The 22,086-nt window shown below is 39.5% G+C and overlaps 1 pseudogene across 1 annotated transcript; it reads right to left on the bottom strand.

Annotated features, from left to right (window-relative positions):
• Nucleotides 1-6,959: 6,959 nt before the first annotated feature.
• On the bottom strand, nucleotides 6,960-8,687 carry LOC101000216 (annotated as a pseudogene). Its single transcript, XR_004182063.1, has one exon. The product of XR_004182063.1 is annotated as a nucleosome assembly protein 1-like 1 pseudogene (transcript).
• Between the last annotated feature and the right edge of the window lie 13,399 nt (nucleotides 8,688-22,086).

Below are 22,086 nucleotides of genomic sequence, written 5' to 3'. Positions count from 1 at the left end.
AAAGATGTGGAGGAGTCAATAACATGATCAGATTTGCATTTTTAAAAATTACTGTGGCTGTTATGTTGAGGAAAGAATTAGCAGAACAAGAGGAAATGCAGGAAAACCACTCAGGAGGTTCTTGCACATGTTTTGCACATAGTAGTAAGCCCTCTAAAAATAAGACCAACATGGTCATTATTAATAATTATAAGCCTAGCCGGGTGCAGTGGTTCACACCTATAATCCTAGTACATCGGGTGGCCGAGGTGGATGGATCACTTGAGCTCAGGAGTTCGAAACCAACCTGGGCAACATGATGAAACCCCGTTTCAACAAAAAAATACAAATAAAAGTTAGCCAGGCTTAGTGGCCTGTGCCTTGAGTCCCAGTTACTTGGTTGGCTGAGGCAGGAGAATCACTTGAACCTGGGAGGCTGAGGCTGCAGTGAGCTGAGATCATGCCACTGCACTCCAACGTGGGTGACAAAGTGAGACTCTGTCTCAAAATAATAATAATAATAATAATAGAATAATAATTATTATTATTATAAGCCTGAATTACATAATATTACTTACTGCCTTCATTAAATCTAGACACTTTTACATTCACTTTAAGCTCTCTACCAGTTACCTCTTTATTTATCATAAATAGTACTGTTCAATAACTTCACATTTCATTGCTCTATTTCAGACATTATGCTTTGTTTTAAAACTCTTCCTGTTCTCTGAACACATTTCTACATTTTTGCTCCAAACCACAGTTCTTGCCCATCTGAATGCCTTTCCCCATTCTATGCCAAAAATTATTTTCCTCTTGTTCCAAACTCTGCTAAAGTCTTTCTGGCCCACTCCACATAGCCCGATATTCCCTGCTTTTCATCATCCTTCTGGTAATAACAGAGCACTGTAAAGCTATAGTTTGTATTGGAATGTGTCCTTACATCCTTTTCATGTTCTTTTCACTTCTTTGAACTCTTAGAAATCAGAGACTTGAGGAGGTAATAGGCATAAAGCATAGCTTATCTTTTCAAGAAGCTTCGCATTTTTTAAAAAAAGAAAATAATAGTTGGAAATGATCCAAAAATGTAGGTTGTTTTGGACAGAGAACATGAGCAAATGCAAAATAAAAACTGCTAGAGAAGCAAACGTAATTGTTATGTGCTGGGAAAAAATAGCTAAAAATGATAGGAACTAAAATGTATTGAGTTATTACCTAGTGCCAGTCACTATTCTAAAAATTTGGCTTATATTATCTCACTTAATTCTCACAACAACTCTATGAAGTATAATTCTTATCCTTGTTCTATAATGTTGAATGATGTGTATCACCCAATCCCCTGGGCTCTAAAGAAAAATAAAATTTTCTTGGGCAGCTAATTGTTGAGCCTTAGTTGTGCCATGTAATGAGGAGGAGAGAGGATCACTAGAAAACGTGAGAGCAGCCAAATGGCTTCAGATAATTAATTTCACTTCCAGAAGGAAAGACTGGGTAGTGGGAAGTAGAGGGAGGAGATACAGGCAAGGAAGTGGGATTTAGAAAGGAAAATCAACAATATATTTCAAGAAGTTTTATATATTCCTTCCCCATCTCCTTAAGAAACTTTAGTAAATACCTAGACTGCTTATTTTTGTTTCAGGGTTGTTTGTTTTGTTTTGTTTTTCGTCTCCAATTATGTACCTAATCTGGCCTTGAAGGAAGAGCTAGATAGCCCAACTCATTCAGGTTTATCTAGAGATAAGTTCTCCCAGGATTTTGGAGGAGTATCAATTGCAAGAATTAACTATAGACAAAGAGATACCTATTTCTCTGGATAAACAGGATAAAATAAGGGAAGAAGGATGGGAACAGTTTTCTCTCTCTATGTTACAGTGAAGGAAGACTTTGAAAGAGCAGACTTGTGAGGAATTATGCGAGTGCCATTTGCTGAAAACGAAAACAGGAACTTGGACCAGAAGTTTTAGAATCCTGAATTTATCAAAGAAATGTGAAGGCTGAGGCTTACAGAGTTCAAAGAGTAGAGGATGCATTGAGGCCACAGTTGAAGGAAAGAAGCCTGAATTTCCACTGAATTTGGGCTAAATCTCCACTATTCTTCCTCTTCCTTAACATTCTGCTCATTGGCTTACCCACCAACCCAGGAAACAGACTCATCTCCTTATCCTCAAGCTGCTGAAGGCAGGATAAATGAGCAAGGTTTTGCTCAAGGAAGAGCTAATGTAACAAAATAATTGTAATTAGTCTGATAGTGCAGGGAAAGAAACTCCATTTCTTCTATGGAATTCGGGGCATTATTTGCATTTGAAAAAACTATCTCATTAGAGCAGTATGTTATATTATAAGATATTTTCCAGAAAAATGTTTGAGAAGAACCATAGCAGTCTCTTGCACGGGCATGTGTGCCTACGCACAGATACACACACACACACACACACACACTGAATTTTCCACTTAAAAGTACATATACTTCAATTAAAAAGCAATTTGAAAAGGAAGATAAATTGATCAGGGGATGTTCCTAAATTTAAAGAGGGAAAGATTTGTAGAGGTTTAAAAATAAAAGGACTTGGGGTTGGAGGAACAGGCATTAGGGAAAGCTACATGGCAAGGTTAAAAGAATTGTGGAATTAATGCTATTTAAAAATAATTGCATTAGAAATCTTCCTAATGGAAATTAGTCCATTTCACTTACTTAGATAGTTATAAAATTAATTCCTTTTTGTGGGAATTTTAATTGGGTGGCTACAGCCAGATGTACATGAGGAATCCCCTCCTGGTGCTAGAACTGCCATCAGGATGTTCAATGCAACAACAGAGTTCGATTCATCAATTGGGTGATTCTCCCAATCTAAAGAGGTTCCACATAGCTACTATGCACTTAAAATTGCCCCCAAATGGTTTTCTTACTTTCATGTTATTCTAAGTTTCTTACTTTTGGTGAAACCTCTTCATAAGTTAGGCTACTTGTCTGTTTTCATTCCCCCCCTTAGCCTCACTTCCGAAAATATTTCATCATTTTCTCTTTTGGCTCAACAATTATGGAAAATAAAATTATTTATATTTCAAAGGATTTTAATTATCATCTTGTTCTCTTTTCCCATTTTATAGGTTAAAAATCCAAGACTAAATAGGTTAATTTCCCCAGGATCATGCAGCTGTTTAAGGGGAAGAATGGGAAAAGGCCTAGAACCCAGGTCTTTCTACCAAAGGCCTCCAAACATGCCACCTACTCTTCAATAACTTTCATGGAGTAGCTTTCTCATCCTCTAATTTTCTCTCCCAGGAGCCTTTGCCAGCTCATTGTTGCTCCCCTGTGAGATGGAGATCAATATTACACACTTACAACATGTTTATGCAAGTGTAATCTCACATGCCCTGGTTTGTTTCCTAAACACATTTTATGGCCTTTTGGCTTAATGTGCACATTGGGCATATGTCTCACTTTAAGTAGGCTGGCCCAAATGCCTTCCTTCTCCAGGGAGTCTTAAAATAGAAAAAAGAATTCAATAGGATATTAAAAGAATACAAGAACATTTGAAATAATACAAATGCATAACAGAAAACTAGAAAAGTCATGATCCCATCACCTCACCCAACACTGTAACCATTATGATGATGCATGTATTAGTCTGCTTTCATGCTGCTGATAAAGACATACCTGAGACTGGGCAATTTACAAAGGAAAGAGGTTTAATGGTCTTGCAGCTCCACGTGGCTGGGGAAGCCTCACAATCATGGTGGAAGGCAAGGAGAAGCAAGTCATATCTTACAAGGATGGCAGCAGGCAAAGAGAGAGCTTGTGCAGGGAAACTCCCGTTTTTAAAACCATGAGATCTCATAAGACTTATTCACCATCATGAGAACAGCATGGGACAGACCCACCCCCATGATTCAATTATCTCCCACCAGGTTTCTCCCACAACACGTGGGAGCTACAAAATGAGATTTGGGTGGGGACAAGAGTCAAATCATATTAGTTCACTTCCTTTAGACTGTTCCTGTAAGCATTCCCTTTTTATTATCATTATTTTTCCATAATTCAACTTAGTTCAAACCCAGTGTTGGAATAAGCTGTCCATAAACTGCCTTGCCCTGGAATCAATGAAAAAGCATCCCAAGAACATCAATACATCTAGAGCCTCACCCAACACATAACTGGGAGTTGGAAATAAGTTTTCAGCCATTCTTTGGTTAGGACGTTGTGGCAGAGATTTCTAATTGCTATTTAATGTTCATTATTCCCTTTTATCTTACTAAGAGAACTCCAATTTTATTGACAGCAACTCAGTGCTAAGTTTAAAAACTGTCTTTCCACAGCTTCTTTTTTAGTCAGGATTGGTCATATCAAACAGATTTGGTGAAAGGATGTAAGCAGAAATCACAGGGTGGAGTACTGAAGAGAATGCTCTTTAAAGGGGACTGGCTGACTTAGGTGATAAGTGTATGTTTGTTTTCCTCTCTTCCTCCTTCCTCCTCCCTGTATGGTGGATGTGATGGTTGGAGCTACAGTAACTAACTGTGACTAACCATGAAGCAATACTGAAGATGGAAACTAGATGCTAAGGATGTTGGCATCTGAAAGAATAAGGGTGGGATTCACTGACATTGTGGTGCTTCTATACGAGCTGTGGACTAACGACTGCTCAACTTTATGTTGCTTGAGAGAAAGGCCCATTTCCATTTTACTTAAGCCACATTTTTTATTAGATTGTTTTTTACTTGAAGCTAAAAAGTACTAGTTAGTATAGGAGCCAAATAATCCTGAAATGTGTACAAGGAAAGCTTCTCTTGAAGCCCTAATGGCTCCTCTGAGCCTGAATCTTTTGGTTACCTGGGATTCCCCAGTCGTCTCTATGCACTCCTACCTTCCATGTTGGTATCTTGGCAAAGCCAGAACCTCAGCTGTTGGACTCTTTGGGCTTAACACTCTGGACTTGTAGTGCTGAGCTCTTTTCCTCTTACACTGCCCCTTTTTCCAGCTGCATTCCCCAAAAGGTCCTGACTTTGCCTAGGAAGCTCTTGCTGCTTCCAAATCTTACCTGTCCTTACTCCCATCCCCACCCCAATTTAGTTTGTGCACCTGCTAGGGGTCATCTTGGCCAACTCTCTACCAAATGCTTAATAGAATATTTACATGTAGTATTTATTTGTAGGACATTCTCTAACATCTTCTCAAGTGATTTTTATCTAAGATTTCCACATTTATTTTCCCCCCTTCCTAACAATCTCTATCAAACTGAGTGACTAGTTAAGCCAAAAGGCCATAAAATGGTTCTAGTGAGGGGTAATCACTGTGAATTAGACACAGCCTAAAATCTATCAATAGGTGGCTAATGAAGAAGCTTCTGTTTCTATAAAAAAAATTTTCCCAAACGTTAGCCATAGAAATAGAGAGGGCCTATTCCATTTCATTCTTTTTACCTCTTAATCTTTCTAATCAAGTTATGATTCTGGCAACAAACAGAATCTTCAATCTTTAGGATCCAGATTCACTTAATGAAGAAGTGATAACTTTCTTTTTTTATATAATTAAATTCAAATTTTATTAAGGATTTCAAGTTACATACTTCAAATTTCTAGTATGGAATGGAATCATTTTGGAACTGGAAAAATGGCATAAACACTGACATCCCTTGAAACTTCAATTTTATAAAGAAAATTCTTCTGCAAACCACATCACCATTATATAACAAGACTAGGTATTATCTACATCTTCACTTTGGCAATAGCTATTTCCTAAAAGAATGAAAAAGATGATTTTGCTACTTCAGTTCATTAGAAATGAGATTCTAGCTTTAAAGTTAGAAAAAGCTGAATTTAGATGAACTGTGGTTACAAAAAAAAAAAAAAAAAAAAAAAAGCACAGAGTGTCTAATCAAAGCAAAGGAAATCATTTTGAAAATAAAGAGAAAAAAAGCTATTATAATTGGTTAAGGATTTCCAGTAGTAAGTTAAAAATCTCAGGGGAGGAATGGATAGCACTACAAACAATGTGTTCACATTCCAAGACCTTAACACTAACTTCTCAGAAAGGAAGTTTTCATCACCTCTAAAAATGAATTCAATGTAATTTTATTAACAGCAGGAAATCTAGACCTTCCTCTAAATGACAACCCAATAGTCCACCCTCGCTGTCATCAAAAAAAGGTTCAACCCCAAATTTAACAGTAATTAGCCTGAGGTATTGTAAATGTGGCTCTACAGTCTGAAATTTAATGGCATCTTTTGTCAAAAACAGTCTTATTTCCACTTTAGTCTCATGACTACAATACTATAGTGCTATCCCTGTAGTATTTACTACTATACAGTCAGCAAAAACACCTGAAAAAAATTCTTGGACTTTGTGAAATAGTGCATCCATCCACTTCTGTAAAAATAGGAGCCACACAAAGATCTAAAAGAGTGTTGCCTGCCCAGGTCCAGAACAGAGGTACTTAACCTTTGTTTTCCAATTTAGTTATCAAACTGTGGTGTGAACAAAATGCTGAGTGTCACACTGGCATTACAAATAGGCCCCAAATTTTGAGCTTTTAACGAGATTGAGAAACATTTTATGAGATTTAACTCAACATGCCTTAACACATCCATGAGGTAGTTAGGTAAACAGTACTACACATTTTAATACATAGTAAAAGAAGCATGGGTAAGTGACATACTCATGCTTTAAGCAATAAGAATTAGAATAAACCACAGAAGCTTGGGGCCTTTTATCTAGCTCTAACCCAAAGAATAATTTTTGTTTTACAAAAAGCATCAAATCACTTAAGATCTTCCCCTCCTCCTCCTCCTTCTCCTCTTCCTCCTCCTTCTTCTTTCTTCTTCTTCCTCTTCCTCTTCCACAGTTGCTTATTAGTATAGTATGTCTTTCCAAAGCTTTTTTTCCCCCTTTTCTTCAATAATGTGGTAAAAACTGAGTATAACCCTTAATTCAAGCTAGGCCTCTGCTTCTACCTGAATTGGTACAAAATTGAGACATTATCTTGTAAGAACAAAATTGTATTTGAAATTTTTATTTTAGGCTGCAAAAACAAAAACAAGCAAACAAATAGCAAATAACTTGAAAATAGGCCTGTCAAATTATGTAAATTCATCCTTTCCAGGGAAGCAGAAGGTAGACTCTACCACAAAGAAAAGATGCTTAGTTAATGGAGGTTAAATTTAAAAGTACAGTTAAATTAGGGCTAACTTCTGAAAATCCTGTTTTATTCACCTCACTGTGGTACCAGTAACTATCCTGAGTCAGGTTACTTTACAGTTAACTGTGTCACCTATAACACAATAATCCATTAACAATCTAATACAGTTATTGGATGTGGTCATACTGGAAATTCTTAACCATATAGTTGTCTTGTCAATTTTATTTTTAAACAATGAATTGTCTTAATATAAGTCACTGCATTTCTGTAACAAATTAATGAAAGGCACAACTAATCCAAGCGGACTTAACCCTATTCAACAACCAGCTGAAAAAAATACTTTGGTTCTTTAAGGAAAAAATTACAAAAAAAAGTGTTTCCTTTAGCAGTTGTTAATTTTCACAGTTGTACTCCAAGAGCTACATGAAAATGTTCCAGAAGAACCAAATTACGTAGCAATGAATGAACATGCGTGACAGAATTTGTGCATTCAACATATCTGGCGGAAAAACTAGTTAAAATTCTACGTAGGACAAATTGGTCTTTAAAATATCAGTTTCCTGTCCTTTAAAAAAAATGACCTAGTCTACCAAGAAAATACAAAAGCGTAAGCCTGTAAGTAAATAAGAGTTGTGTTCAGGCTATTACAGTGCAGGTTATCCTCAAGGCCACATACATCCTGCTTCACTACTGCTTGCACTCTGCTAGGTTTTGATCTTTCTTTGGTTCATAGTCTGGATTATTTTCCTCATCTCCTTCTTTTTCCCCTTCCTCATCAGCTTGTTTGCCTTCATCATCATAATCATCATCATCATCTTCAATAACTTCTCCAGTAAAATATAACACTGATCTTGGGATTATGCGCTCAGGTAAAAAGTGACCGATTTCGAAGTCTGCAGCATGGATAGCTTCAGCATCATCATCCAGATCTCCACTCTCAGGAACTTCAGGAGGGGCAAAAAAATTAAAGCAAGAGTCATTGGAAACTGTTTTAGTCACAGTACAAACTGTCCCACGTCCCTTGTGTTTCTGCTTCTTCTTAATGGTTCTCAAAGTGACATTCTTTCCTTTTTTCCAGTCTATCTGGCACCCTGTACAACCCATAATTTCTGGTCCATCAAAAGAAAAGGGATCAGAATCATCTGGTTCTGACCTCATCCTATATGTCTTTGTTGGCACTTCATTTGTAAAATATTCACTGGGTTCAAAGTGAAATTCTAAGACAAAACTCATAGGCTGGTCAGCATCCGAGAACTTCATTTTAATATATTTCAAGTGCTTCAGAATAGGTTCATCATGATCATGTTCCTGAAGCATATCACTGAGCAAGTCAACATTCTTAAAAATAGTTAACCAAAATTCAGGAATTCCTATGGGCTCTTCTTTTTCTTCATCTTTCTTCTCTTCTTCAATCTTGGCCTTTTCTTTCAACTGCTCCGAAATCTTGTCTTCTTCATCTGGTTTCCATTCACATTCTTCTTCCATAGGTTCATAAATTGCATTAATAATCTCAAATTGCTTATCAAATAGAAATAGAGGCTGAGAGAGAACAGCATAGAGAAGTGATAACTTTCAAACCAATCTAAAATATTCAACTTGTGAATAGAAATAAAGAAAAGTAAATTATTAAATTAAAATATTGGCTCCTAGATGTTAGTAGTAAATAAATTTTTTCCCTGTGTTACCACTCAGTAACATTAGCTTTTGTTTGTAAATCAGTTTGGACAAGTATTGTCTCCTTGGGTTCTAGTGGCTTTTACCCAAGCCCATAGGAAAGCAATCTTCCTGATCCAGATTCCCTACTAATAAGGTATCCGCAGAACTACTGACTAATGTGATTTAAGATGGTCATGTGTACGCCCACTTTCAAAAGAGCCTGACCTGAGATAGGGAAACATGGAAGAGACCACCATGGCTGCCTAGGAGGAATGGGTCAGAAAAGAATGACTTGAAAGAGATAGAAGGATTGATAAAGGGCTCTCGGCACAAGTGTCTCAGGCTCAGTTCTCAGGGACTTAGTACTCTCAGCAAATTGGGAACTGGTATAAAAGATATTACAAAGGTGATCTAGTCTAACAGGGGTAGTTCTAAGACTCAGAACATTTAATGGCTTCCTTCTCTGTCTTTAGGGAGTGCTTAAAAGATCTAACCCAGGGATTAAACTATTTCTCCCTTAGGGAATCTCATTTGCCTTTTCCCTTCATTATGCAGAGCAGTTCTGCACTCACACACCCCAGCTTCCACCTCCAGATTTTATCCCCACCACCTATGATGACTTGGCAAACAAAGGGCATTCTAACTACCAGGACTGCCTCTCAGAATCATATATAACATTTCTTTCTCATACACACAGATAAAAGACAAAAAGAAAATAGTTCAAAATCAGTTCAGGTGGTGGAACTATGGGTGATTTTATTCTTTTTCAGTCTCCTCATATTTTATTTGATTATAATACATATTAATGAGCTCTAACATTTCCTGCACACTGACTCTGGGCCAGGCACTGTGCTAAGCACTTAATCCTCTTTACAAATCTGTGAATTTACATATAAGGAAGCTGAAGAAAGTAAGTAACTTCTCAGTGGGTACTCTGTATATGAGCTCTGGTCTATCTGACATTAAAGTCAGAACTCTTAACTACTACATTTATTTGGTTGTAAGATATTGAAACTAGAAACTTAATCATGGGTTTATCTTAGGGAATTGGACTGTTATAAAAATGAGAAGATGGCCGAGCACAGTGGCTCATGCCTATAATCCCAGCACTTTGGGAAGCCGGGGCTGAAGGATCGCTTGAGCTCAGGAGTTTGAGACCAGCCTGGGCAGTATGGCAAAACCCCATCTCTATTGGTTTGCCAGGGGAACCAATCCTGTAATTAGAGGGTTGGAACATTAAGTTCCATCATTTGACCTCCCAGGAGGGGAGGGGGCTAACGGTTGAGTCAATCACCAATGGCCAGTGATATCATCAATCATGCCTATGTAATGAAGCCTCCATTAAAAACCCAGGAGCAGTGGGTTCAGGGAGCCACTGGAGAGCTGACCACATAAAGGTGCCTGGAGCAGAGCACCCCTTCCCACATGCCTTGCCCTAGGCATCTCTCCATCTGACTCTTCTTCTGTATCCTTTATAAAACCCTTTACGATAAATGGGTAAATATGTTTCCCTGAATTCTGTGAACCACTTTAGCAAATTAATAAAACCTGAGGAGGAGGGTCATGAGAACCCCAATTTATAGCCAGACAGTCAGGAGTACAGGCTGCAACCTGGGACTTGCAGTTGGCATCTAAAGCGAGAGGGAGTCTTGAGAGGCTGCGCCCTCAACCTGTGAGATCTACTCTAGGTAGATGTGTCAGAACTGAATTATAGGACACCCTCCTGATGTCCAATGGAAAATTATTTGGTGTGTGGGGAAAAGAATTCACACATCCAGTGTCAGAAGTGTTGTGTTGAGTAGTGTGTGAAAAACCAAAGGACCAGTTTTTCCAGTCTCTTACATCTCCTGAAAAGAAATTTAGATTTTATTTCTCCTAAGCTCCTGGATAATGGATTTTAAGAATGAGGCTACCTGCCTTTCCCAGTAGGATAAAGATGGGTTGGGGCATGATAGCGACTCTCTTAGGGGCTGAATAGATGTATCTTGCAGGGAGAAGTTTCCTGGCATTATTGTTTGTTTTTTGTTTTGTTTTGTTTTGGTTTTGTTTTTTTGAGATGGAGTCTCGCTCTGTCACCAGACTGGAGTGCAGTGGTGTGATCTCAGCTTACCGCAACCTCTGCCTCCCAGATTCAAGCAATTCTCCTGTGTCAGTCTCCCAAGTAGCTGCGACTACAGGCACACGCCACCATGCCCGGTTCATTTTTTTTTTTTTTTTTTTTTTTTTGGTAATTTTAGTAGAGACAGGGTTTCACCATGCTGGCCAGGCTGGTCTCGAACTCCTGACCTCATAATCTGCCTGCCTTGGCCTCCCAAAGTGCTGGGATTACAGGCATAAGCCACTGCACCTGGCTTCCTGGCACTATTGTTAACAGTACAGCCAAGCCTCTGAGCAGAAATTTTCGTTTCTTTTCGTGTAACAATTCTAATTATTATTAAAATCATTATATTATCAAAGGTCTGTTCAGAAAAAAGTGTCTAAATATTAACAAATGAAATTCAAAGAAATAAAAGTGCAATCTATGGAGTAATAAAATATTTCTATAGCAGAAACAATATGTGACCAGTCGTGGTGGCTCATGCCTGTAATCCCAGCACTTTGGGAGGCCAAGGCGGGCGAATCACTTGGGGTCAGGAGTTTGAGATCAGCCTGGCTAAGATGGCAAAACCCCACCTCTTCTAAGAATATAAAAATTAGCTGCGTGTAGTGGTGTATGCCTGTAATCCCAGCTACTCAGGAGGCTGAGGCAGGAGAATTGCTTGAACCTGGTAGGCAAACGTTGCAGTGAGCCGAGATCGCACCACTCGCGGCACTCCAGCCTAGGTGACAGAGTGAGTGAAACTCTGTCTCAAAAAAATAAATAAAAATTAAAAAAAATAAGTGCCTAATATATGCTCAAGAAGCAAAGTGAGCCGTTCTGTTATTAGGCAAATGGATAAGTACGAGAGTGAGTTTCACTGTTCAGAGAATTCCTAAGGAAGGGGCTATAAGCTCAGGCATTCCGAAGTGGTAGTCCCTGCTCAGAAAGTCATGGGCCTGGTTCTTCAGCCAAAATTGATGGCTTCCAAGTTGAAGCCCAAGAATATATACGAAATATCAGGTGAAATAAGAGCAATGAATCCAGTCCTGGCAAAACAGACAGTGGTGTCTTCTTTGCACTTCACCTCTGCCCAGTGTAAAGGTCTCCTTTAAGGTAGCCATAGCTATAGTACCTCTAGATGCTAGGAGCTCTCTCTTTCTTTAGGACAACAGCTCAGGTATTGAAAAGCTCTTATATTGTACTGAAATCTACCTTCTTTAACTTCTGCTCTTTAATCTAGCTCTACATCTTGACAGGGCAGAACAAATTTATTCTGCCTGTCACACAAGGAGCCTTTTAAATATTTGCAGACTAGGATATGGTATTCCTTTGGTTGACTTTTTTTTTTCTTCTCTAGGCTAAATGTGATAATTTATATCGACTATTCCTGATTTCCTGCCCCTTACCAACCCATTACTTTTTTTCTAGTTGGTCAAAATCCCCCAAGAATTGTGGTACCTACCACAGAACCCAGTACTTCAGTGTGGTCTGACCACAGCCCACTGCACTAGGACCAGGGCTTCCTATAATCTCTCCCTCACTTCCCTTCATGCAGTCAAAGATTGGGTTGCTTTTATCCAGCAGACACATGATAATGTTGGAAAATATTCAACTTGTGGATAAAGTCCCTAGTCCTTTCATATGAACAAATGCTGTTCGGGTAATCATCTCCATCCTGAACTTATATGATGGTTTTCTTTTTACCCTAAATATAGAATTCTGCAATTATTTCTGATATATTCCAACTTATTGAGTTAGACAAGAAACTCCAGACTGTCTAGACAATTTTGAATTCTGATTTAGCTCTGTAGCTATAAGTATACTTTCCAGCTTTGTGTCACCTGTAGGTTTAATAAAAATGCCATTTAACCTATCGATGCATTGCAAAAGTAAAGCAAACTTTTCTGACATTATTGAAAGTGTAGGCTTGGGTACACGACGCAAAATGACTTCTAAATTAGCTACAGCAATTTATAGACAGCCTTTTTCACTTCTCTCCAACCCACCTGCATGACATGTAATACAAAGCTCACAAAAAAGAAAAAGAGTCCTACTTAATGTGGGTAGTGAGCAAGGAAGAAAACAGAAAGAAGTAGCGGCATTGCTGGTAGCTCGCTCTCTATTCCATCCCGGCTCCCAAGATTGGACATTCTTGTAGTTTTGTCCAGGTAGTATCCTTTGGGGATGGAAATGGTTCATAATGTTTTTATAGTTCATCCTAGACCATGGCTCAGCCTTGCCACCCAACTTCCCTGTCCAGGGAGATCAGAGGCAATAGGTAGATATCAAGGCATCATTTGAATAGGGTGGATATCAAATACAGCATCCCCATCTGTACAGGACTCAGCCTTTTGATAGTTCTTTATCTACCCACCAGCAACCATTTCTTCCTCCCACTTGCCTTCACCTCCACAGATCAGTAAGAGCAAGAAAAGTTCTTCTCCTTCTTGATTTATTTCCTCCTACTTAGACCTAGGCAGAGAAACTGGGGCCTAACTTTTATGACCTTGGTGTTAGGAAAACAAAGCTTACTAATAATATTAAGGAATAGAAGTAATTTTATGTCTAGGGCCTGCTGACCAGTATAATGTTTTCTCTGATGCAGTTGATTCTCTGAACCTGAACATATTCTATATAACTTTTACAGCTTCCTTTCCTAAGGGAGATAATCATAGCAATAATCTCTAGAAAATTCTGTTACATGGGCTGATATGTGCCCTCCTTTTTCCTCATGTCCCAAGATCAGATAATCTCAAATGCAATTTTAATAAATGTCCTACACAGTCATCACAGTGGGAGCTGTAAAGCAAGAGTGGAGGCTAGGACTATATTTAGGAGCTAGCCCTAGGCTTGGGCCTGGATTTCAGCATTGGCTTCTCCACTTACCAGCCATGTGATCTTGGGCAAATTACTTACCTCTCTACTCCTAAGAGATGGATAAATAACAATAGAGTTGATGTGATAAGAAGTAATCAAAATAAGTAATACAAACTAGTTAGTACAGTCCCTGGCATACAAACAGTGTTCAATAAAATTAGTTATTATTAAACAGGCTTCTAATATATGTGTTCAGCTTTCTTTTTCTACTGTTCAATTTCTGTGCTTTGATCTAAAACGATTAAGAAACATGGTAACAACAGTGTTACTAGATTTTTAGAATCCTAGCATGTAAAAGATCTAATCCAACCCTTCCTTTGACAGATGATGAAAATTAGGCTCAGGAAGAAAAAAGGAATTTCCCAATGTACCCAGTGAGTGAAAGGCAAAGCCAGGACTATAAACTAGGTATCCTGACTCCCAGTCCTATCCCTAATTATAGCCACCCTTTTCCCTCTGAGAAAAGAATCAGGATTAACCAAATGCAGATTTAGATGCTAGTATATTTTATATGTAGGAATGTGATACTTGTTATGGAATGTTTGAAAAAAATATGTATTTATTTATGTCATTCTGTATAGAGAAATTATAAAAATTATCTATAAATACGTATGCATAGCAAATGAAGCTTATGTTCAAAACTCCCACTTCCAACCTCCCTGTTTACTAAGCAGCATGGGATTATGGAAAGAACATAGAATTTGGAATGGAGTGAGCTTGGATTCAAATCCCAATTCCACCACTTAACTGCTTGCATGACCTTTATTTAGCAAGTTACTTCATCCCTTTGAGCCTCAATTTCTTCATCTGGAAAATGGAGATATTGAAACCTGTTTCAGTGATTTTTGTGGTGCGTAGGATATATAGTATGGGAACACAGAGCCTGGTATAAAGAGATGCCCATCACACATTGGCATCCCTCCTTAGATTTGATTGTCACTTTGCTGTCCTGATTTTGGTGCTCTGCTGGAAGCAAGGCACCGCCAGGTGCTAGCGACATGGGAGCCATATTTGAGAGGAAAGACGGCTGTCTGCTTTGTCATGAGTGGGACGGGAACATGGTTCTTGGAGTTTCCCTCAAGGTCCCTTGGGAGCATAATGTTGTTTCCTACAGCACATCAGCTCAGGAAGTATGCCAAGGCCCAGGGTTGCTTACCGCAGAGAAATTATCTCAAGATTGTTCAATGTCAGGCCTTGGTATTACTGGCTGGCCTTAGAGCTGTCTGTGCACCAGGCTTATATATCCTAATCCTCCAAGTCTATTATCACCTGAAAGCAGCTTTTGGTTTTGGCTCTAGGAGTGTCAACTGCTACAGCCTCCTCTTGGTAAGCTTCCTTATGCATTATGTATTTATAAATATTTATGTAAGGGAGAGGGGTGGGGGGAGGAAGGAAAAGAAGGAAAGAGGGAAGGAAAGAAAGAATGAAGGAAGCAGGCTCAAGGATACAACAGCAACTGGCCTTTGAGAAGTAGGAAGTAATGTTTTGTTCTGAGAGTTTATCTATACAATCGGTCTGTAATGGATCTGATCAGAATATGCAAAGTCATCTTAAAGCGGTAGAATAGATTCTTAACCAAATAAGACTTTTATATCAGTGGTTCCCCAACCTGGCTGATGATAAGAGTCACTTGGGATGCCTGTAAACATTCAGATTCCTAGACCCCTCCACAGACCTAATTATTAGAATTTCCAATAGAGCTATACAAGCCCATTATTTCTTTACATGTACCCCAGGTGCTTTTGTGGCAACCAGCTTCTTTCTGGTCAGCAGACTGGCTTTGGGAACCACAGTTGCACTGCAAGAAGTCTCAAAAGGATTAATATATATAAAGAGCAATGTGTTGGTCAACAGAGAGAATGTGGGGAAAAGGGCACACATGGTACACCGGCTCTTGTGTGCATGGTTCAGGAATGGGGGCTTCCGCCAAAGTGCCTGAAACATCTAGATCATCTGGAGCAGATTCCTGTTGAGAAGACAGAGGCTCCAGTTGAGCAGAGTCCTATGTTATCAAACACTGAATAATGTAACTCCCTTTGTCAAAGTTCCTTATTCATTGAGCAACTGTCAGATGCTCTCTCTTCCCATGCAACTGGCCTATAGGGAGAAAAGGGGCAGATCAGGCCAAATGTTTCCCACTGTAAATTAATCAACTGGCATTCTGGTTATATACCAGTCTTGTGGATTAGTATGAGTCAGCATCTCTGAGTCTGATCAACTCAGAGGCTCTGCCAAGATCCAGTTTCTGGTGCTGCAAAGCTGAGGGTCCAACCCTGGACCTCAGTGTATTCATCAGAGTAAATGTGTCCCAAGAAGTCAGCCAGTAAGCCTCTCCTGGAGAAAGGCGGTGAGAAGGAACCCATTTCCCAGGGAAACACAGTATGGAAGACCTTTTTGATGCTGGTGTTCTTTATTGGGTGCATGAACTGGGGTGAGGTTCTTGTAAGAACAGTTCTTTAAAAAGCCTTTTCTGTTCTCAAAGGGTTTTCACATATATTAGCTCATTTGATATTCACAACAATCCTGGGAGGTAGGTCAATATTATTATTATTATTTCAGAGATGAGGAATCTGAGCATATAGTCACTTACCTAAGATCCAAAGTAAATGACACAAGTAGGACGAGAATCCAGGTCTTTTGACTCTTAGACATTATTCTTTTCACTTACCTTCTCATTTAACAAAGTAAATACCATAAGCAGACCCATAAAGGAGCAATAGAAACACCTGAATGGGATAGCATGGGACTGTGTTTGCATGTATTTGTGTTGGGGGCGGGGCTGGGCTAAGGCTACAGATACGGAAGGCAAGTTGACAGCACAGCAGAAGAGAAATCAGACAGTGGTGGTAATAAGAAAACACACTCAATTTTTTTCTTAGTTTAGAAAAATGAAAGTCTGATTCAATTTAATTCAACAAATTATTTACTGAGCACCTATTGTGTGCAAGGCCTTGTGTACTAAGTGCTACCAATTGAAGCAAAGTTTAGAAAAGAACATTTTGAAACATGTATTTCGGTGTGAAGAGTGACCCCAAAATCATTTTCCTTCTTTAATCACAGCATCAAAAAATGCAACCCACAACCAGGGTATTTAAGGGAAAATGGGAAAGGGGAGAAGTTGATTGTAACTAGAATTCTGGCAGCCAAGACCATTTGGAAATTTGGGCTTGATGACATCTCATTAAGGATGGATGTTTGTCCAAAATTTTGCTGGGCAAATATAAAAGGATGCAGCTTCCTCGACATTTTTCCATCTTTGTATTTTTGTCTTTAAGTCCTTAGTGACTTCACTGGTGACAGTTTTCAAAATAAGTCCTGTTTTTTTGTGTGTGTGTCTTTTAAACATTTTTTTACAATGGCATGAAAACAAAATCTAGACTCCAGTGGCCCAGGATTTGTGAAAAGGGCAGGTCCCAGAGCTCCTCTTTCTCCTACTCTAACAAGGGCTTCAGCGTGATCTACAGCTGGGATGAGGGGTTCCAGCCGGACCTCTGTTAACGAGCCCACAAACAATGCCCTACAGCTTGCTCCAGTTTTTGCGTTTTGCTAACTGGTTGATCATGTTTTGTCTTTATAAATCTGTACATTGTAGTGTGAGCACTACCAGGGTAGCAAAAGGAGGGAGAGCTAGCTGCCTGTTCCCCACCCGATGGGTTCACGTCTGGCTGGATCAGCCTCCCACCTCTCTGGCTGATTCATCAGGCTCAGTCTATTCAAACAGATGGAACTTCTACTTAGGTATTTTAATAGCATGTATTTAAGATATCCTATTGAGAATCTGATCTGACAGAGGTTTGATGAAGTGTTAATGTGCTGAGAAACCAGGCTCACTAGGCACATAACTTCTTTCCCCAAACCAGACAATTTGAATCAATTTAGTCAGTACTTAACTGAGGGCCTACTGTACATCAGTATGTGTCTAGCATTGAGTTAAGAAAGCCAGGAAAGAAGCAGGATGCTTGGCACAAAAGCCCTTGGAAGCTTCTGCTCTCTTTGGGGAGAAACAGTACATGGATGGATGCATTTGCAAGTTTACAAACATCATTAACTACTGTGTGCAAGGGGTTTGAGTATATAGTCAGAGTAGTGGCCACAATACCTCTTTTATATCAAGTCTACCTCAAGCAATTCAAAGGCAAATGGCTTTCTATTGTCTATTGTGATTAGAAAAATGAAATAAAAGGTCTAACATTGAGCACTTCAGTTGGATATACTGCATGCTCTTCAATGCACCAAGTTCTTTTTGACACCATGCTATTTATTGCTTCTGTTATTGCCCTGATTTTAGGTGATATCCACTCCCCCAATCTGCTGTACTATTCAATTCTGATCCTTCTTTTTTGATCAAATTTGACCTTTTCCAAAAAGTTTTTGCTCCCAACCTTCAGGCAATCATGATAATAACAATATCTTTCTTTCATAGCCTTTACTGCTAGTACCATGCCCTTTGGATCTTCAATTTAGTAACAGTACATGCTGTCTTGTATTGGTCTTGAATCATCCAGGTTTCTAACACTTGAATATACAACAATACTGTAAGCCTTTAAGGATGAAGGTCAACTTATATTTGTTCAGTTAATATTTGCTCAGTACCGGCTTTGTACTGTATCATAATTGCAGTGAAAACAAATATGTACAAATAAGAAAAGATTCTTACAAGTAGGGCATGGTGGCTCATGCTTGTAATCCCAACACCTGGGAGGCCAAGGTGGGAGGACTGCTTGAGGCCAGGAGTTTGAGACCAGCCCTAGCAACACCTCATCTCTACAAAAACTACAAATTTAAAAATACATATATCTTGCTCTCAAGGAGCTCACACATTTTGCTACTCTGAAATGGAATGATAATCTCCTTCTGAAAAGCACTCAGTATAGTGTCAGCTACACAGTAAGTCTTCTCTAAACAAATGCCATTATTAGTTATTATTTCTTTTAGACTGAATGGAAGAGTGGGAAGTGGAAATAAGAACTGAGAAAGAAGTTGCAACTGTTAAGATGCTTTTGGAGGCAGGTAACAGAAAACTCAAAAGACTTAAACAGTAAAGGAAATTTATTGGTTTTCCTAAATGAAAAAGTCCGGAAGTAGAGTAATGATTGGTTATGATTCAATGAGGGCTTTGGCTTCATTTCTCTGTGATTCTTTTAGTACTGCTCTCCCCCTGCATTGGCTTTATCCTCAGGCAGGTAGCAAGATGACTACAATAATTCCAGGCTTCACGTTTACACACAACATCCAGAGAAAGAGAGGATTCATCTCTTCTGATGGCTTTCCTAAAAGTAACTTACTTCTTTCATCAAAGCCCCAGCAAATCTCCCTTCTCATGTCAGTGTACCAACTGAGTCACAAGCTTTTTTCCAACCTATTCCTTGGCTTAGGCTAGGTTCCTGACCCAGGTACAGGTTAGAGGACGTGATTACTATTTTGGTTAGGACTTAAACTGCAATGGCAGTCAACCCTCAAATCTCAGTGTCTATTTAATACAGCTAAAATTTTATTGCTCTCACTACATGCCAGTGTGTGTCAGCAGGGGGCGCTCTACCATTATAGTCACCCTAAGATGGAGGCTAATGGAGGCTTCACCTTGACACAGGCTTTAGCAACCATTGCAGCAGAGGGAAGGTGGTCTGGTGAATCACATGCTGGCTTTTAAAGGTGTTTGCCTAGAAGTGATATATATCATTCCTATTCACATTTTACTGACCAAAGCAAGTCATATGGTCACTCCTAACTTCAACAAGCTGGGAAATAGAATTCTACTATATCCCAAGGAGAACCAGAATATTTATGAACAGCCCCAATTACTACTGTAATTACCCTTGGCTCAATCAGGACCAACTGTGGATATGAATATAGAGTTAGCTTCTCTTAAAACACATGTACTTCCTTGGTAAGGGGATCCCTTAGTAAAAATCAGATATTATAAGGAAGGAAGCAATAGATGCTAAGTAGGCAAACAATAATGTTTATTATAGAAGTTCTATGAAGGCAAACTGGTTTCAGACATTAAATAGAGAAAGCAAGACAATGAACAGACTGGCAAAGGTTGAGAAGCAGCCACTATAGGAATGTAGCCACCTAGAGATCTGCACAGCAGAAAGGGCCCAGATGAAAATAGGCAGCAAGGCCAATAGTGCATGCGTTAGTCTCTTTGCTGTTGCACTTCCCAGCCCAGGAGTGGGATCATAAGAAGCAGATCAGGAAGAGTAGAAATGATGAATGATTTGACGGGCTTTGTGGGAGGTCTTGGGTTGTTGAAGGATGGAAGAAGTCAAGGGGTTCTCCAATGGGCACTAGGACCCAAATCAAATTTGGGCAAAAGTCGTATTTTTAAACTAGAATAAGTCCTTGAGAAGGAACCTGTAACAGAAACAAAGACTGTGGTAGATGGTACACAAAGATGAAATGTTATCCAAATAATGAAAAATGGAGGACAGCAATCTGAAAGATAGTGAAACAAAGGCCTTCTGTCCCACAGGGACTTACAGGTGTTAAAAAAAGGTTTCCATGGGAGAAGGCAGTGTGTTTACATTAGAGCCATGTTTCTACCCAGGGGAGGCAACACACAATTTATAAAAGAAAGAACTCTAAGACCAGGTCCAATGGCTCAGGCCTATAATCCTAGCACTGTGGGAAGATTGCCTGAGGCCAGGAGTTCAAGGCCAACCTGGCCCCATCTCAAATAAACAAAAAAGAAACAGAGAGAGAAGGAAAAGAAAGGAAAGGAAAAGAAAAGAAGGGAAACTCTAGATCTGCAGTTAGGAAAATCAGGTTTGAGTCCCAGCAGTGACTACGAATAGCTTGAAGCTTGAAACGGGTAAATCAGCATAAACTTCTTTCAACTTGTTTCCTCAGCAGAAGTAAAGGGATAAAAATTCCTCCTCTATCTTCCTCAAAGCTTTATGTAAAGATCGAATTAGACAGGAAAGCCTCTTGATAGACTAAAAAGCCCTAGTGTATGTAGGAATTTTAATGCTGAAGTGAGCCAGTGGCAGGGGTTGAGAAGGTTAAGGATATGGGCAAGATGCTATCTCCAATTGAATAGGGCCCAGAGGGAACTGCAGAAGTGGAGATAACAGTAGGCTGACAGGCCTTGTCTTGGTCAGTTCTTTTAATTGCAAGGGATAAAAACCCATCTCAGATTGGCCCAAGCATAAAATAAAATGTATTGATTCACACAACAGGAAATCATTGTAAGGGTAAGAATGGCTACAAGCGTGGCAGAATTTAGGAGCTCAAGTGTCATGATTGGAAATCTGTCTCTCCCCACCTCTAGTCTCTTAGTAATCCTTGTAGAAAAAAAGAGTGGCTTTTTTTTTTTTTTCCCATTTCAACAAAAACGTGATTGTCCTGGAGCCCATATCCAGTCACTATGATGGGTGTCAATCCCAGCTGAATCACATGGATGGAGAGTGGGGAAGGAATAAAAACTGCAGGGAAGCACATGAAAACCACTCATGCTCACCATTGGAAGTAGGTTTAAGAGGCTTGTTCCAGAAGTGATGACTGCGGAGAAGAGGATGCAGGACAGAGGAGGGAAGAAAATCAAGGGAGGATCCAAGGCGTAGCCTAGGGAGAGTATCACTCAAGGAGAAAGGCAAGTTTAGAAAGGGACTTACCAAGTGCATTTTGGGGGATGGGGAGGTGGTGTGGAAAGACATCTGTGAGTCAAATAGGGGGAGGGCAGCAAGGACATAGTTAAGAATTTCCAAAGTGGCCCAAAATGCTTCTTGAGAACTAGTAGCTGAGGAGGGAGAAGCAGCCACTGTCACATTCTTTCAGTTCGTTCTCTGCTTGGGGAGTGTTTTGTTCCCAACTGTTGGTAGGGCAGGGGAGGGGGTGAGAGGGGTAAGAAGGCTGCAACAGTAGGAAGCAGCCAGATGCCTAAATGATGCTGGAAACATGGACACAGATGCCCATAACACTGTGATAATTTTATAGCTTAATGCGTCTCAGTGAAAAAAGCAGCAAAGAAATTATCACTAAATTTACCAGAAGTTACAGACTGTCAGAAATGTGAAATGTGACTGACATATACCACACGGTAGGTCCTCCCCACCCACACACTAAACATAAAGGCCCACCCTGTCTTGCCTTTTTTCCACCCTCCTACATACACATAATACCTGCACACAAGCACACAGCAGCAGGAAAAGATTCTCTTGGAACATTGTCAGAACCATTCTTTAGACCTCCCAGGTAGGTCACTACCCTGAAATTAAAAGCTGCCAGCCTCCAATTTTTGAAGCTGGTAGAATAGGGCTGATTAACGCTGACTCCATACTGCGTAAATACTGTGAGAGGCAATTTTGCTCTGGATCCATCCTCTGGATGCTAACAACTGCCATCACTACCACCCCT

Source organism: Papio anubis, chromosome 2 (assembly GCF_008728515.1).
Source record: "Papio anubis isolate 15944 chromosome 2, Panubis1.0, whole genome shotgun sequence".
Taxonomy (NCBI): Eukaryota; Metazoa; Chordata; class Mammalia; order Primates; family Cercopithecidae; genus Papio; species Papio anubis.
This window is presented reverse-complemented; position numbering and strand designations above follow the sequence as displayed.